The sequence below is a fragment of the Leopardus geoffroyi genome, chromosome D4 (genome assembly GCF_018350155.1).
Source record: "Leopardus geoffroyi isolate Oge1 chromosome D4, O.geoffroyi_Oge1_pat1.0, whole genome shotgun sequence".
NCBI classification, from domain to species: Eukaryota; Metazoa; Chordata; class Mammalia; order Carnivora; family Felidae; genus Leopardus; species Leopardus geoffroyi.
This window is the reverse complement of record NC_059342.1, coordinates 3,339,903-3,357,177: the sequence shown is the minus strand read 5'-3', so window position 1 is coordinate 3,357,177 and position 17,275 is coordinate 3,339,903.

Here is a 17,275-nt window from a genome sequence, read left to right as displayed (position 1 = left end):
CAGTCCAGCAAAGCAACAGGTCTGCTCCCTGCCTGGAGACGCCGAATGCGGCTGCACGGACAGAATCCCCTGCCCCGGATCACCCAGGCAGACGGCACCACACGCAGGGTTCTGCGTCCAGACGCCTGCTTGCCTGTCCCGTTCGTGGCCGCTGCTCTGAGCTACGTAGGAAAAACTAAAATAAAACAAAGACAGGTTCCCAGCACCCTTCGGAGCTGGTAATTCTATCCGTCATCCATATGCCAGGCATCATTCCCCAGCAGCTGGGAAGGAAGACAGCTTAATCTCCTTGAACCTGCCTAGTATCTGTGCCCCGTGACTATACAAAGGTGCAGCTGGGCAACATGTCACGAAAACATTCAGTCCCACGTAACGGGGTGTCAGATGCCTCGCGGGCTTCCCCGCATTTCCAGGACGCACCCCGAAGAAACCCCGGGGGCTACTCAGAGAACACAGCAGCCAGGCCCTGCCTCGGAAAGCTAGGACTCCCAGTCTCTATTCTGGGAAGAAAAGGACAGGAAGGCGGGAAATCTGGTGATGGACGTAACGAGCCAGAAAACACATGAGGCCTGGAAAAGTCAGTCGCTCGGGCCACGGGGACGTTCTTGTTGGTCCCGGTATTTCTCGGAATGACACTTGACTCTGGACACCGTGGAGGCTGGGGTGCTGATCCCCCACCTCCCACAGTTGAAAATCCACACATAACTTTTGACCCCTCCCCCCAAATTTTACTAACAGGCTACGGTCGAGCAGAAGCCTGACCAACCGCGGAAAGGTCGGTGAACGCTTGCCTGCGCACATTGGGCGCACGACGTGTATCATACGCTGCGTTCCTACCACAAGGCCAGCTGGAGGTAACGGAATGTCAGTAAGGAAATCGCGAGGAAGAGAAAGGATGCCTAGGGTCCGTACTGTAAAAAGCCGCTTATAAACAGACGCGTGCCGTTCAAACCCAGCTTGTTCAAGGGCGGCCGCAATTCAGGGCTGGTGCTGCTGGGCTGGTTTCCCCCTAAAGCTTTTCTACCTGCTGCCACGTGCTTTTTCTTTGTAATTTCTGCCACAGACAGTTTGGGCAAATCGCTGTGGAGCTGAAGCCAGCAGAGAGAAGATGTGCCCAGGAGGGGAGGCCCAGCTGCCCTTGGGAATGGACCTGCTCTTCCCGCCCCTGAGCTCCTGCCCCACGCCAGGCTCGTGCACACCGTCCTTTAAAAGCCATGGAGGGGGCGCCTGGGTGGCGCAGTCGGTTAAGCGTCCGACTTCAGCCAGGTCACGATCTCGCGGTCCGGGAGTTCGAGCCCCGCGTCGGGCTCTGGGCTGATGGCTCAGAGCCTGGAGCCTGTTTCCGATTCTGTGCCTCCCTCTCTCTCTGCCCCTCCCCCGTTCATGCTCTGTCTCTCTCTGTCCCAAAAATAAATAAACGTTGAAAAAAAAAATTTTTTTAAAAAAATAAAAAAATAAAAGCCATGGAGAAGGGGTCATGCTAGGGTCCATGGCTACTCATCACCCGCTGCTCCAGACAAGAAGGTTGAATTAGTATCTATTCTCCATAACCAATTACCCTATACTTAGTGGCTCAAAACGATGACCCCTTATCACCTCTCCTGCTTCCTGGGCGTCAGGAATTTGGGCAAGAGGTGGCAGAGTGGCTTGTCGCTGCCTGCTGGCATCTGGGGACTCAAAGTGGCTCGGAGAGCATCTGAATCCCTTCCCTTCTAGGGTCGGCAGTCCATGCAGGCCATTGGCTACGAGCCTAGCTGGGCTTTCGGCTGGAACTCCCATAGCTGGACTCCACACGTGCCCCTGGCTTCCTCCCAAGATGGTGGCAGGGCCTTAAGAGCAATGTTCCAAAAGGAGGAGAGCCAAGAAACCACGGCGGAAACGGTTTTGACCTTTGTGATCTCGTTCCCACAGGTGCCGAATACCATTTCCGCCATTTCTATTGGAGACAGTTACAAGGCCTGCCAGCTCCAGAGGGGACACAGAAGGCCTGCCTGAGTGGAGGAGCCCAGCGTTCTATTTATTGTAAGAAGAGCGTGGAGGGTGGTACGTAGAGAGGTTCGAGCATCTTTAGAAAGCAGGATCTACCACAATGACGGACAAGCAGGTGCCTGATGAGAATTCCATCCCCCGGGGTCAACGCTATGCACACGCCATGCCCATCAATGCTTTCCTAATTCTCTCCAAGTCCGGTCAGATTCGGAGCCCAGCTGAGTCAAGAAAACATTCTTTATATGATTCAGCCCAATCAAGAGTGCTTCCCCTAAGATTCACATCCAGAAATTTTTAAAAGGAAGAAAAATAGCCAAGCCTTCAAGGTGGCCCTTCTGAATCATCACCGACAAAATCCGGGCCAACGAGTGATGGGAATCCCTGCGGGTTATGACAAAGCCATCATGAGCGAGGCCTGGCTTGTTGCTCTACGCCGCCCGGGTCTGCTCAGAGGAGACGCTCATCACGAGCTCGTCACCCACTGAGAGAGGCCAGTGGTGACCCACCAGGGGAGCCATCTGTGCAGCCGGGTGGGAGCTGGCTCTGGACTGAGCTATTCCGTCAGCACCCCACCCATCAGCCAGACGCCCGGATTGTCACTGGCAGATCAGGAGGGTGGGCTGGCATGGCGGGAGGTCCCAGGCCCGCCTCCGGTGATGGGCACGGCCCGGCTGCACCTGGAAAAGCCGGCCTCCCGGTGATGAGCTATTCCTGCCCCCCCCCCCCCACTGATGGCAGTTTTCAGTTGGTGAAGTCTGACCACAAATCCAAAATTCCATTCTGACAGCTACATCCTGTCTCCAAGCTTCAGCACAAGGGACACGGTGTGCTCCTCGTCAGCTCACAGGACTGGGTACGCAGAGGGGAAGATCACAACCACATACGATCTGCATCAAAGTCGCCGAGGTCCCAGGCCTGGGCACCCCGCCTGCAGGCTTCCGTCCTGCACAGCGCAGACGGCACTCTGTCAGTCCATCACCGAGGCCCGACTCTGGCTGCACAAACACTCAGATTATTTGCCTCGCCCCCTTCTGCAGAAGCAAGTCTGAGAGACCCAGGGCCGACGAGAATCTATCCTTCTTTCTGGCAGAGTCTTACTTGCCTTAAAAAAAAAACACCAACACAGGGCCGCTCCCGGAAGAACCACACGCTGTTGGGCATTAATCAGTTCTGCAGAAAAGCCACCAAGGACACGCTCTGTTGCCAGGAGGCGGCTTTGAACTCCAGCTGCCTCAGCTAGGGGACTGTTTGATAGCAGAAAACAATCCACAGCCAGAAAAGGGATGCGTCTGGCTGAGGATATTCGTGAACGTTCCCCAGGAGGCAAGAGCAGGAAATAACGTTTCTATCTAATCTCCTCTCTCCCTGAATTGTCAGCTTCTGCCTGGTGCTGACTAGGAGCAGAGATAAGTAACAAGGACGGGAATGCAGGGGTCACAGGTGAGGCTGAAGCATTTCACTCCTTAAAGACTCGGAACAAAAACACAGAGCGCCAGACCTCTCAAGACACCCGGCAGGAAGTGGCGGGCCAGAGCAGGTTGCGGAGGCAAGTCATCCAAGGGCGCACGACCCGGGAGGGGAATGCTGGCACCCGGGCCGCGCCTGCTCGCGTTCACAGGTGGGATCCTGGAGGGGCCCGGCAGCACGTGCCGTGGGCGGGTCACCTGCGCGATCCCCTGTCTGCCAGGCGGGCGCCGTTTCTCCCCTCCAGGCCCACGGCATCGTGGGCGGGGCCTTTGCGGAGCCACACCTCCCGCAATTCACTAAGCGCGTGCAAAAGTCCCCAAGCCCCGCCCTCCACCTGCTGGCGGAAGGTGTGGGGGGTGGGGGGGAGTGGGATGAGAGTCCTGGCCCAGGGATCAAAGTGCAGGAGGAGCTCTGGAGGGAAGAGAATAAACCCAGTGGGGCCGTCAGCACCGCATTTCCTCGTAATGTAAATATTTATTGTCTTTAGCGATTTAAGCTCCATAAACCCTGCTTGACCTTCAGAGGCCACTCAACTGCCCAGGTGGGTGTCTCCCCGCTCAGGCTTCTCCCGCCATCTGATTTGGTGGCGGCCCCTCATCAGGATCCAGATGTCACCACATCGATGCCCAGCCACGAGCAGGGGCGTCCCCAGGACCCCACAGTTCTGGCCAGCTGGCTGCGGGTTCGGGGACTCCCACGACCCCTCCGGGTTTCATAATTTACTAGCAAAACTCAGATAACTCAGGAAGGCATTCTATTTAGGATTAAAGAAAGTTCGTTTTATTATAAAGGCTACGAATCAGGACCAGTGAAGGGAAGAGACTTACCAGCCGCGTCGGGGAGTTCCCAAATGGAGAGCTTCGTGTCCTCAGGCTCCGTCCCCTCCCTCCCCAAGGTGGGGCTGTCATCTCGGGGCTCAAAGCCCCAGCGCCCTGATCCTGAGGCTGGTCTTCCAAGTGCGACCAATGCCCAGCCCGAGGCACCTCGTTAGCGTCATCTCCGGTGTGGTGCAAGGACCCACCTCAAATAGCAGCACCCCTATCGCTCGGGAAACCCCGATCATTTGGAGGGTGCTGGCCAGCAGCCAGGGACAGAGGCCAGCCCCGTCTTTGCGGGACGACACGTTTCAACCGCCAAGCTCAGACCCCAAGTCCGGTCTTTCTGGAACCCTGTGGATGTTTCTACCAAGTTCAGTGGCTACAGTGCCAGGCTCTTCTCCCGGCCCTCATCTTGCACGACCCCTGAGAAGAACGAGTGGGACCTGGGTTTTCACCAAGGCACCTGCCACCTCCCTGCCTCCCTGTCCCTAACCTGCCATCCCACAGCCATCCCCCAAGCCAGGCCTGATGCTCAGTGCTTGGGGCCCATGATCAGTCGTGTCCTCAATCACTCGTGCACTCGTCCCTGGCTCCCCCCCTCAGACTCATTCTGAAACCCAGTCTCTGGTCCTCTGCGTCCCACCTGCTGGGCGGGCCGTTGTCACCTGCACCCGGCAGTCTTCCTCGGAAACCTGGGGTCACCCCGGGGGAGTCCTGAGCCCCGTGACCTTCCCTGTCAACGGCACCCACGAGTGATTCCCCATGAATTTGCAGACGGTGTTACATTGTAGACGACCCCATCCTTTTAGTCCGGTCTTTCTGGAGCCCCTCAGATGTTTCTCCCTAAATAGATGCATAGTAGCCAAGTTTGCCGTCAGCACCAAAAAAATAAAAATAAAAGCTCTATTTTCGTCTCTAAAATTTGACGTAGGTTTGAGCTATGTGTCTTTTCCGCGTCTTCGTTTGTGGCGGTATCGATGAATCCAGTCTCAGCTGGCTGTGTTCCGGGTGGTCTGTCAGATCTCTATCTGACAGAAGCAGAGCTCCGTGTCGGGAATGGAACAACCTGGGAATTTGAGCAAACAACACCGGAGACGGAACCGGAAGATTCCCTCACCTCCTTCTTCTAAAGGCACCAGGCAGCCTCTGTGGGACCGCCACACCTCAGCGCCCAGCCCAGGGTGACCAGGGTGACGGGACACACACGCACACACGGGAATGCCTGCCTTCTCTCCGTATTCGTTCAGGTGGAGGTTTAAGCCACTTCCATTTTTTGGTATTTAACTTGTCCCCCGGAACCACGTCTTCACCGCATTTCACGCCATGAATCTTGGACGTGCGTTAGAAAAGATGGGCCAGCCTCCCAGGTTTGCCGCCATCGCCAGAAATGAGGCATTGCGTCAGCAATCCTGCATCAAACGTTGGCATCACAGCCTCCCGCCGAGGGGCACCCACGGCAGGAGGGTATCGGCCCTGGGGACCCAGCCCCGGGGAGGCCCAACACAGCACTCCGCCTGGGGCTCATGGGTGCTGCACAGGGTCACAACACCCAGGACGCTTTCAAAACAGATGTGCCTTCGTCCTGGACTTCCTTCCAGAAAGCCGTTCTCCACAAACCATCCCGATCTGATTACAATCGCAAACCATGACGGACTTGGAAGAGCATTATCTCTTTAATTGAAAATGATGCAGAAACCCCTTTTGTTTCAATCTCTGTTGCTGCTGACCCTCTAAAGTATGCCGGAAAGAAATGCCTTGAGGTGCAGAGTACTTCCTGTGGCGGTCAAGGATCTTGTTGGGGGGGGAGCCCCACCCCCCGATTTGCTGACATAACGAATGCCCACTTTGTAATCCTAGAACCACCACCGGAAGGCATGGGTGGCTGACAAGACATCCTAGAAATGCCCTTGCTTGTGTTTAATAAATCTCTTGGACCACCTTCCCTTCTTAACCTTCAGTTTTCCCACAAGCAGTGGGACCAGCCCAGGCCAACTCAAGTCCCTGGGATGCGTGGTGGTTGGTTTCGTGCGCCGTGTTGCTGCAGATGATCGGGGTCTGTCTGTCTTCAATGGAGTGCCAAATGCATAGGGCGGGGGCCCGGGCTTTGCAGGACACGTGTGAGAAGACATTCGGAACCTAAGACTTGTATCTCCTTGCGAGTTTCAGCCTATGATATGTGGAGTGTGCACAGGGTCAAGATAAAGAAACAATAACCATTGATAAAGACGGCGTCTACTATCTAACGCTGATTCCGACCTCACGTGAAAATGGCTGGCCTTCTCTGCTCAAATTATCTGGGCACCTGGCCCCAAACTCACCCACTCAGACCTTGAAATAGGGCCAAAAGTGCAGGTGCCAGTGAGGTGTGAGAACGCCCGGGGAGCCTTAGGTCTTGCTGCCCAAAGATCCGGAGTGGAAGGGCTTTTCTCATGCACGTCCCTCCCGGGAGCCCCACGTCGGGGGGACTGGGCTGAAAACTAGTGGCCCTCAGGCCCGTTTTGACTTTAAGAAAGCCCCTTCCCACCCAGAGCATAGCCCCATGGCACTGCTCACTGGGATGTTGTCATTTATAATAAGAAATCTCTATTTGCGGGGCGCCTGGGCGGCTCAGTCGGTTACGCATCCAAGTTCAGCTCAGGTCATGATCTCACGGTTCATGAGTTCGAGCCCCACTTCGGGCTCTGTGCTGATGGCTCAGAGCCCGGAGCCTGCTTCAGATTCCGTGTCTCGCTCTCTCTCTCTCTGCCCCTCCCTTGCATGCACTCTGTCTGTCTCTCCTTCAAAAATAAATACATATTTAAAAAAATAAGAAGAACCAGGTTGAGCTATAACACGGACGTCGTGATTATGGGATTTAAAATACGCAGGGGTCCTGGGGACCTCCAGTCTATTGCTGGTCGGTCCGAAGAACAGGTGACAACCAGGACCTGTGATTGGCCCCTGAGGTTGGGGGTGGCAGGGTGGGGGACTCAGAGTCCACAAGCTCTTGAGCTGTGGCACCTGACATTGTCTCTGGGTGGATGGCGTCAGAATCGACTTGGATTGTAGGACACGCAGCTGGTTTCGCAGAACTGCTCGGTGATGTAGGGAACAGCACCCCCCCCCCGCCATGTTGGAATTGGGTGACCAGCTGTGAGCATGCCCTTGTCAGAGCCTGGTGTCCCTCCATCCATCCATTCATCCTGGACCAGAACGTATGCTTCTGATCTGGCTCCTGGTCTTTCCCAAGCTCGGCTCCTGCGTCCTGATTCCCAGCTTCCTTGTCCACTCAACATCCTATAGACAATCTGGGGATGGCCACAGGGGCCACCTTCCCTATCCACCATCCCCCGAGACCCAGCAGTCTCTGTTACAGCCTGCCCTGGAGGTTACGACCTTCCGGACAGGTCGCTGACCCTGCGAGACCGCTGGCCAGCCCCGTAGGAGCACAGCCTCTTTTCCAATGCAAAGGGGAGGAAGACTCCCCCCAAAATGTGACATAACCCTTGGGAAACTGAGTCACCAGCCAGGCGCAGGAAGACCGCCTCGTTCCTCAAGGCAGCAAAACGGTCTTGGCACGAGGTCGGTGTGGCCGCGGGGCCCAGCTTCCCAAGAAGAGGCGAGCAGGTGTGAACACAGCCTGAGAGTGGAAACAGGCAGGAGGTCGTCAGGAGCGTTTTCACACTGGGATCCGGGGCTGGAGTGTCAGGACGCCGGGGCAGCCTGACACACGGACAGCCCGCTCGCGGCTCACACAGACCCCGAGGGTGGGAAAGAAGGGCAGACTGGGGGCCCGAGCCGGCTTCCATCCCTCACAGGGGTCGGTCTGTCTGGCAGTCCAGCTGTAGACACGGCCCCGGGGCCACCCGGCGGCCACTGAGATGCCTGACCGGGCATCCAGCGGAGAAGCGGGAAGAAGGGAAAGAGGGGTGTTCCTCAGCTCGTACAGAAGGATGGTCACGTCCCCAGTGATCCTGCATCACCTTTTCCAAAACCCAGGAACAAGGCAACGCGATCGCCGGGGTTGCTAAGATTTCAGGAGTCTGCATGTGATTCCCTTTCTTCCTTAAAGCCACATCAAAGGCCCGCATTTGACCTTCCTGCCTCTCCTGGAATACACACACTCAGCGGCAGGGCCGTGCTGGGAACTGAAATCGGTGCCCGTGGTCTGCCCCTGCCAGGCTCCTGCACGCCGAGCTCAATGCCACGCTGCCCCCGGAGCTGTAGCGGTGAGGCTCCCCTGGGTCACGCGCACACCCTCTCGTGGTTAGCAGCTCTGCGGAGCAGCATCGCGGACAAATTGAAAATGGCACATGAAACGGCTCCGGGCCTTTCAAAGAGAAGGGGGTCTATGACGAGCTTCAGGAAGGAAGCACGGCCTCGCCCGCGGAGAGGCTCGCGGCGACCACCCAGGCTTCGCACGCGGCGCTCCGTGCTCAAGCTCCTCCGTCGGTCTCGGGTTCCACCCGGTCCCTGAGCGGGGCCGCCTCCCGATGCGGGGGGGAGCCCAGGGGGACGGAGAGCGGTGCAGGTGGGGAGCCAAGGTGGCGGTGGTCACTGACTTTGGCCCCACTCACAGCCTGGTCCTCCAGATCCTCGTTCCCCGACTGTGACGCAGCCGCTGTTCTGACCCTCCTCCGTCTGTGAATCCCACCTTGGAACGCGGTGCAGGTTCTTTCGAGGCGCGTGGATGGCCTCAAAGATGCAGGCCGTGTGCAGATGGGAAGGGCGGCGCGCCGTCTAGCAGGGAACCAGGTTCTCACCAAGCCGCCTCGCAAGGAGCTGCCTCTCCCGCAGGCCCCGACCAGCTTTGGCAAAGTGGATCTCTCTTCCCATATTTGGCCGGGAACGCGGGTTGGCAGAGCAAACGCTACGATTTTGAAATACGTGGGAGGTTATTTTTGTGAGATTGTCTGTCTTTGGTCGTGCATTCCAGAGCTGATATCAAATACCGTTAAAATTTGAAAGTCAGAACATTTTCGACCAAAACTGGAGTCGTGGGAGTGACGCGTAACCGTGCAGGTGGCTTGCGGTGGGGGCAACTCTGAGACTTCACGAACAAGCGGGGACTTTGGGATCAACACCAGCCACGTGTCCGGGCCCCCAGGCGCTTGTTAGAGAAGATAGAGGAGACCACCTCCCAGCGACCTGCCTCTTCATGTTTCGGGACGTCCTGTAGGCGGAGTGGCCAGTGGGGACGGGTTTGCAGCTGAAAAGCTTAGTTTTACATATTGTTACCTACGTCTTTAGACTATGTCCATGGCCACTTGGGAAGTCGACTCTTCTGATGAAGTCACTGAAGGAAATCTGCATTCTCATTTGCCTCTGGCAAAAACATAAGCCGGTGGGAAGCGACTGGCCTGGAGGACGGTCTTGTATTGGGTGACCTGGGGTGCGGGGCCGGAGGGGAAGCCAGGACCTGGCTGGTGAGCGTCAACCAGGGCGGGCGCGCCCCAGTGCGGGCAGGCAGCTCTGGCCGGCGGCCTGCTCACCTGTCCTCGCGGCACAGCCCACATCGGCGGGGACGGGCTCCACAGCGATGGGACACATCACAGCGACTTTTCAGCACACGAAGAGGCTGGGCTGCATGTTGGGCGTGAACAACCAGAGGCAGGCAAGTTGGGAGTCAGACACCGCCCCTCCCGTCTGCCCTGGACCGTGAGCCCCGCGTCACGACAGTGTCGGTGGGGCGACAGCACAGATATGGGTCTCCATGCTGTGTGTGTGTGTGTGTGTGTGTGTGTGTGTGTGTGTGTGACTTTGGGACCAATCCTCACACACCTTTGGAAAGAAATACGTGAGGATCTCCCTGTCCGGGTCAGCAATGCACCACAAAAGTAATCCAAAGCCTCACGTGGGCAGAGCGAGATTCCGACTCAACGTGAAATGCACAGCCGTCCATCTGTCAGGCCACCCGTGCTGGCCAGCAATGGGCCACACGTCCTGAGGAAGGAGGGTGAGGGGCCAGCACTGGTGCAAGGACCCCCAGCCGCGGGGCAAGGAGCCTGAAGCTTTGAAAAGGATGGGCTCCAGAGGCCCCGGGGGCGAGGGCGGGCTGACGTCCGCAGGGGTGGCAGGTGCAGGGGGGTGTGATGTGGGCCAGGCAGAAGTGGGTCAGGATTTCTTTCTGCGCAACGGAGAACATCAGGATTCGGAGCGGATTCTCGAGCCCGGCTCACAGCAGGATTCTCCTCAGGGGCCTGTGGTTGTGTCCCCTCCCCTGCAGGGTGATCTCCCAGAGGAAGAGAGCAGCCTGTGGGTGCACAGGCGGGCTGACCTCCACCCCCAGGCCCCGGGCGGCATTCAAGCCCAGAGGAGGCAGACGGCCAGCACCTCCTGCCCTCCATCCCCAGGCGAGTCACCAGGGCCCAGCAAGTGGCCCTCCACTGCCTACTCACCCTCCCGCGTCCCCAGAGTCCCTGTCCTCCTGAGACACGTGGGCCGGTGGCTGGAGGTCATTTTCCTCGAGCCGTTTCTGCTCCGCCCCTGGAGGACCCTGCGTGGGCGAGCCCGCCGTCACCAGACTCGTACTAAAGACCCACCTGGGAGCAAATCCAGGGTCCCCGTCAAGGGCTCGGCTCTGCCCTCGAGCTCGGGAAGTGTTCAATCAAATGTCCACACCTGGGCCCCGTGCTTTCCGGGAGCCCCTGCACCAGGGACGGCCAGATGATAGCAGTCCCGCTGACCGGGGAGGGACGGAGGAGGGAGGCCTGCCCGAGCCCTGAGAATGGGGCCCTAGGTCCGGTCCCAGACGCCATACCACACCACACTGTCTGTCCTTGGAGCCACCGTGCAGCTGGCACCGAGGGCCCTGACATCCCAGCAGGCGGCCTTCGAGGCCCGTCTAGTGCGAGCAGGCGGAACCTCACGGAACCTCATGGCTCCCTCATTGGGCGGGGCTGCTTTCGCTTGCAGCCAAGAAGAGAGAAGGTGGCTGGTGGCCAAGGACAGGGGTGGGCTTTGCAGGTGGATAAATCCAAGTGATACGTTAAATGTTCTGTGGTCACGAGACCTAGCCTGGTGTCCAAGACGCTGGCGTTCGAATCGTGACTCAGCGGACGGGCTGGCCCATCCCAAATGACACAGGGTTGGCGTGTCCCCCGAGGCAGGGGGCTGGTGACGACATGACTCCTAGAGTCTGCCTCCCCCACCCCACACACGTGTGTCTTCTCTCCCAGCACCTCTCCTGCCCCACAGCCAACTTCCTCCTGCAACCTGGCCAGGGCTCCCCAAAACTCCCAGCTGAGCGGATCCCTGCCCTCAAACACTTCTCTTCCCGTCTCTTGCTTTCCCCTGAGTGTCTGTACCGAGCCCCCCACCCCAACATGATGTGGTGGACTACTTTATGCTAAGCTGTTAATGACTGATAGTGGGGCACTGGGCTGCCCAGGACCACAGTGGTCACGTGGGTCAGCCTCTGCGGTTACAGCTGAGGGAAGTGAGGCTCCAGTCACATGTCCGGTGGGGGCGTGGTCTAGCACCCCCCTGCCGTCCCTGTAACAGCTCGGGTAACGTTTTCTCCGTGCGTCAAATATATCATCATCCAGCTGAAACCATCTTGTTTGAAGACAGGACCAGGACAGGGCCCTCACAAATGCATCTTGGGCAGGAATGCTCTCTGGGGGCCCCTCAAGTCCCAGTCCCCCGTTCTGCCCGCGGACACACCGGCCTTCACCTGGCCCCCCGCCCAAATACAAGGGGAGCTGCAGATTCTGCGAGCGAAAGAGGGTCTTGCCCTCAGCCTCACAGGCTCCAGAGCAGGAACGACAGCGTGCTCAGCCCTCAGCGAGCGAACAGAGACACCATGCGGGGCGTCCTCCGAGGTGGGAGAGGCCGAGGGTGGGGGACACTTCTTGGCTTGGCGCTAAGCCTCCTGCTGAGATGCTGCGGATGGGGGGGGGGCGCAGGGCCTCGGGCCCGTCACTCCTACAGCGTCCCCTCTGCACGCGGGGTCCGCCGATGCGCGAGCATGTGGTCTGCATGTGTTTGCAGGGGCTGTCGGCGTGGGACCCGCTGATCAAACACATCGCAAGACTTAGAAAAAACACCAAACTGGAAACTGTCATTAATAATCTGATTTTTATCTTTGCAAGGCTTTGGCCCCGAGGTATCAGGCTTCCGTATTATCACATTTCAGTCAAGCTTCCACCGCTCCCTTGACGTGATGTTTAATCTTCTCACATCAAAGGGAAGGGCCCGGCTACAGTTGTTGGCTTTGCGCTCCGCTCGGGCAGGGCAGCCCACTGCTCCCGGGCAGACAGGCCGCCCCTTCCCACCTCCAGGCACCCAGACACTTCAAAGCTCTTTCCCCACATTTCCTAAAGAGAAAAAAAAAAAAAAAAAAAGCAAATGAATGAAAAGCGAGGGGCAGGGAGATCAAGGGAAAGGATTCTTGTTGCGTTTGTTTTCCAAAATGTTTCATTTTATTACGACGGTGGAAGTCGGATCCCGTGTGAAGGTGTCTACGCTATTTCACTCTCATGATGGAAGCAGGACGGTTTGCGTTCATGTAACCTCTTGTCTTCTAGGAGCCCGGGAGCTCCGGGAACTTTGGGAGGAGAGAAAAATGCAGCCGTGTGGTCGTATTCGAACCGTGTGGCTCCAAAACGACACGAAGGACGCAGTCTCTGTCTAGTTACCCTGCTCGGTGCGTGGCCACCGTCAGGGAGCCCCTGTCTGCCCTCCGCGACGACCCGCCTGGGCCTCAAGGGCACCGCGCTCCTCGACGGCTCCCAGCTCCCACCCCCACCCCCTGCCAGTCCCGCCCTGCGCATCCGAGGGTCCAGGGCGTCCGATCTCCAAGGCCAACCAGGAGATACTCCTGTGCCCGCCCACGCACCTGCAGAGCACTGGCCGTGGTCCACCCTGAGACACGCTCGCTGGCATCGGGAACCCACGCAGTCACGCGACCCCCAAGGAGAGGAGCTCAAAACCTAAGTCTTCAGCCCGTCCGTCCAGATGTATGAAGCACGGGTGTGAAGCAGCCGATCTAGGAGACACCTACTCTGGTTTCTCAAGGAAACGGCGATGAATTCGGCCACAGCCAGCCCGTCTCCTCGTCCCCTCTGAGCAGGGAGAGGTGTGGCCTGGACAGCCGCGGCCCAGCCTGACGAGGAGTATGTTGGTGTCGGGGGACCTGACCCCGGACTGCGGGCACGGCCCCCACCGCATGACAAGTGTTCGCCATAGTGAGGACACCGTGGGCTGTGTCTGCTGAGCGCCCCCAAAGGAAATTACAAGGACTGAGGGGTCGTGGGGACAGGGAGGGGCTGCGGAGGCTGCGACCCCGGAGGTCGGCAGCCGACAGGGCTGCGGCCGGCGTCACGGTGAGCGGCCAGCACGGAGCTCCATCCTGGAAGGCCCAGAGACGGGATCGTGGCAGCGTAGACCCCCCCCCCCCGGGGTGGCCACCTCGGCAGGAAGCCCCTCATTTCCTGTCCGTCTCCCTGGACGGGCTGGAGCCTCTCGGGGACTCCGCAAGCTTGGGGCTGCAGGGGGGGGGAGCGGAAGGAGCTCCCTGCCACGTCCACACCGTTTCGCCCACGGCTGAAGCTCAGAAAACGCTTGTGAAGCGACAAGTATGGTCACAGAGACAGCGCGCGTAGGTCAGGTCATGCGTGAACTGCCGCTGGGGGTGTCAGAGCCCCGCTCACTCCCTCGGTCCCCTCGCACTGGGACAGGCTCGCGCCTTCCCGGCCAGACACACGTGCCCTTCAAGGCACGCGGGTCGTCTCCACTGAGGTAGTGGTAACGTCCACGATACTGACAATGAGCAGCCGGCCGCCTTCCGCCGCGCCTCCGGGTTCGGCCTCCACGCGGGCCATCCAACCCCCTCGAGCCATGAGCCCCGCCTCCGTGAGCACAGTGTGCTTACAACTCAGTTCTCCATGATGACAAATATCGGAAACGATCATGACCCAGAGCAAACATCCGCCAAGATGAGCACCTGGACCCGAGACTTTGCCGTCACTCCCGCGTGCACGGGACAGAGCTGTAACTCCGCCCTGTTCGTCCATGCATCCACCGGTCCTGTCCGGGTATTTCAAAGTGGGTGTTTAGGCACAGGGACGTGTGCGAGCCACAGGGGTCGAACCCCAGAGCGAGGGGGACCGGAAATGACTCTCCGCGGCTACGAGCTTCCTCTTGGAACAAACACGCGTGGGGGGGGCCAGCCGTGTAACTGGGTTATTCAACTGTAATAGAGCGTAAACTGGTCATTTAACTCCAAACGGACTCCCATGGAAGAGAGGATGTCATTAAAGCGGAAGCAGTATTACAGGCCGATGTGACGCTTCCGTGGATGTGGTTAAAATCCCACATCCACGGAAGCCACTGTCTGAGGCAAACGGCATCTTACCGCCGCGTGGTCTGGAATCCCCAGCGCGGTGACAGGACACAGCACACAGACCAGCTGGTTTTGTCTGGGATTCTCTGAAGACAGTGACGCCCCCCCCCCCCCCGCCTGTGGGGAGGAAGAGGTTGTCCCCTCCTCGGCGGCCACTGCCACGGGTCACCTGGAGCCGGAGGGCCGAATCAGGACGTGGTCTGGCGATGTATTCTCGGAGACCGGCCGGTAGTGTTCGCATTAAATTTGCTTCCCTATAATAATCTTTTAAAAATTATCAAAAGCACGCATTCTGCTGCCGTATGACCCAGCAATTCCATTCGTGGCTATTTATTCAAAGGAATTGAAACCAGAGTCTCAAAGAGATTTCTGTTCCCCCAAGTTCACGGCACTGTCATCCACAACGGCCATAACGGGGGAGAACCCGAACAGACGGACAAATGGACAAATAAAACGTGGTGCAGCCAACACAACGGAGCAGTCAGCCTTAGAACAGAAGGAAATTCTGACACCTGCCCCAACATGGCGGGCGTGAACTTGACGACATTCTGTTAAATGAAACACGCCCGTCAGTCACTAAAGGGCAAATACAAGGCCACTTCTATGAGCTCTCCGGCACGCTGCTGTTGGGGACAGCTCATCTGGACGCGGGTTTTTAATCCACCATGAGTGGGAAACTTTCCCCCATGGTTTTCCTGGTCGTCTTGGTCCCGGCAGACTTTTGTCTTCCTCTGGCACTCGTCTACACTGGCTGAGTTTCCTTCCCAATTACTCAGAAGGGCAGCCTGCATGGGAAGGGGTCTCGGTGTTCCAGGACCGTCTATGAGCGAATCGGGAAGCCCATGGGTAACCCTGCAGGCGGGGGGAGGGAGGCAGGCCACCTGTCTGCAGGGTGACCTTGGGGAAAACCAGTGGTTCTCAGTTCTCCTGGGTCAGAATCCCCGAGCGGGCCCGGTCGCGAGTTCCGGCTCAGTTAAGGGAGAGGACTCAGGGTTTGGATTTCTAACACGTCCCCCAGTGACGCTGCTGCTTTTCCCGGGGCCAGACTCAGCACTACTGGTCAAGGTCACCGGAGGCCCCTCAGCATGCCACCTGCGGCTCTGGATCGCAGCTCCTGGCTCCAAGCACGCATCCTTTGCTGGGATCTCAGACAGAACTTAACCTGCGCTGTGCACAGTTCCTTCCTGTGACCCGGGAAAACCTTGCAAGGTGGTCTGGAGAACTGACCTGGCTCCTCGGAGGGATCTGCTCCTCGTGGGCGCCCGCTAGACAGCCTGCTGAGAGCAGCCGGTGCTGACGCCCTGCGGCGACGGAGGAGATCCCGTCAGCCCGGCCTACGGGACTCCCTCCCGCACCACCCCTACGCCAGGGGAGCAGCCCGTGAAGCGGGTGTTCCCAAGACTGCAGCAGGGCAATTCACAGCCAGTGCGACTTTTACACGAAACGTGCGGGCCTGGATTACAGACTACGTGCTGGAAATGTGCCCACGTTTGAAGATGAGCAAAACGCCAGAAAAAAAGAGAAGAGGAGAGGCGGGAGGGTTGGGGGGACAGGAGGGGAAGAGAGGAGAGGGGAGGGGGAGGGGAGGAGTGGAGAAAAGAGAGAGGGGACGGGGGCGGGGGGGAAGCGTCTGAGGGAGGCAGTGCTCAGGGGGCAGTCTGCAGGACTCACGCCCCCGACGCCCCCGGAGTTTCAGGTGAGGGTGGGGTAGAACCAGGGGTCTAACCTACAGGCATCCCCAGGGGCCTTCTAGCTGCCCCGAGAAGGGCTGCTGGGCAAATGTTCTGGGGGCCGAGAGTAGAGTAGGGGCCTCCTCCCGCCGGGCCTGCTCTCTGCCTGCGCAGAACAGGTGGGAAGCCGGCCTGCTCCCCCCAGGTGCTGGGGTCAGGGTCCCAGCTTCTCAGACGCTCCCTCCTCCCTCAGCCTGAGAGTCACATCCCATTCACTCACATGCACACACACACACACACACACACACACACTGCTTACCCCCAACCCCTCACTCACTCAACCCCCAGCCTGCCTCCCTCAGCCATGACTTTTCCCTCTTAGGAGTTCCGTGCCTTTGGGGAGAGGGAGGGAAGCATGTGTTTGGGGAGACGTGCCCACTGACGTGGTCCCGGCCTGGTGGACAACGCCCCAGGCTCCCGGCTTGATATAAGCCTGCACGTGATCCTGGAAAAGGCAAGTGTTCTGGGAACAGTCAAGCTTGTGCCCTGGAGAGTCACGTGCCCCCAAACACCCAGAGGGGAAAGCTCGCATCCCCGGTGCACCTGCCGAGCAGATGCCCCCTTGGGTGAAAGCGGGTCCCGGGGAGCCGGGCCCCTCGAGTTGAGACTCACCAGGACACTGGGGCAGACACATCGGGCCTCCTGTGCCCCACGGTCCCAGGGCCACCCTCTCCTCCAGCCCGGGAAACAAGCCCCATTGTCCCAAGACTGGCCGCTCTTCCCTTCTTGGAGCATGTTCCAATGGCCTCCATCAATGCTCCCTGACGATGCAGACATCCGGTCACCTTGGGGTTGTGGGAGCTCCTCATCCTTTCCATTGAGAATGCGCTGGGTCCCCTAGTTGAGGAATTGGGGGCTGCGGGCTGGACATACATCCTCCGGCGTGCAATCGATGTCGACATTCCAGAAGGTGTTTCCCACGAGACTTCCGTGAGCTATGGCCCTGC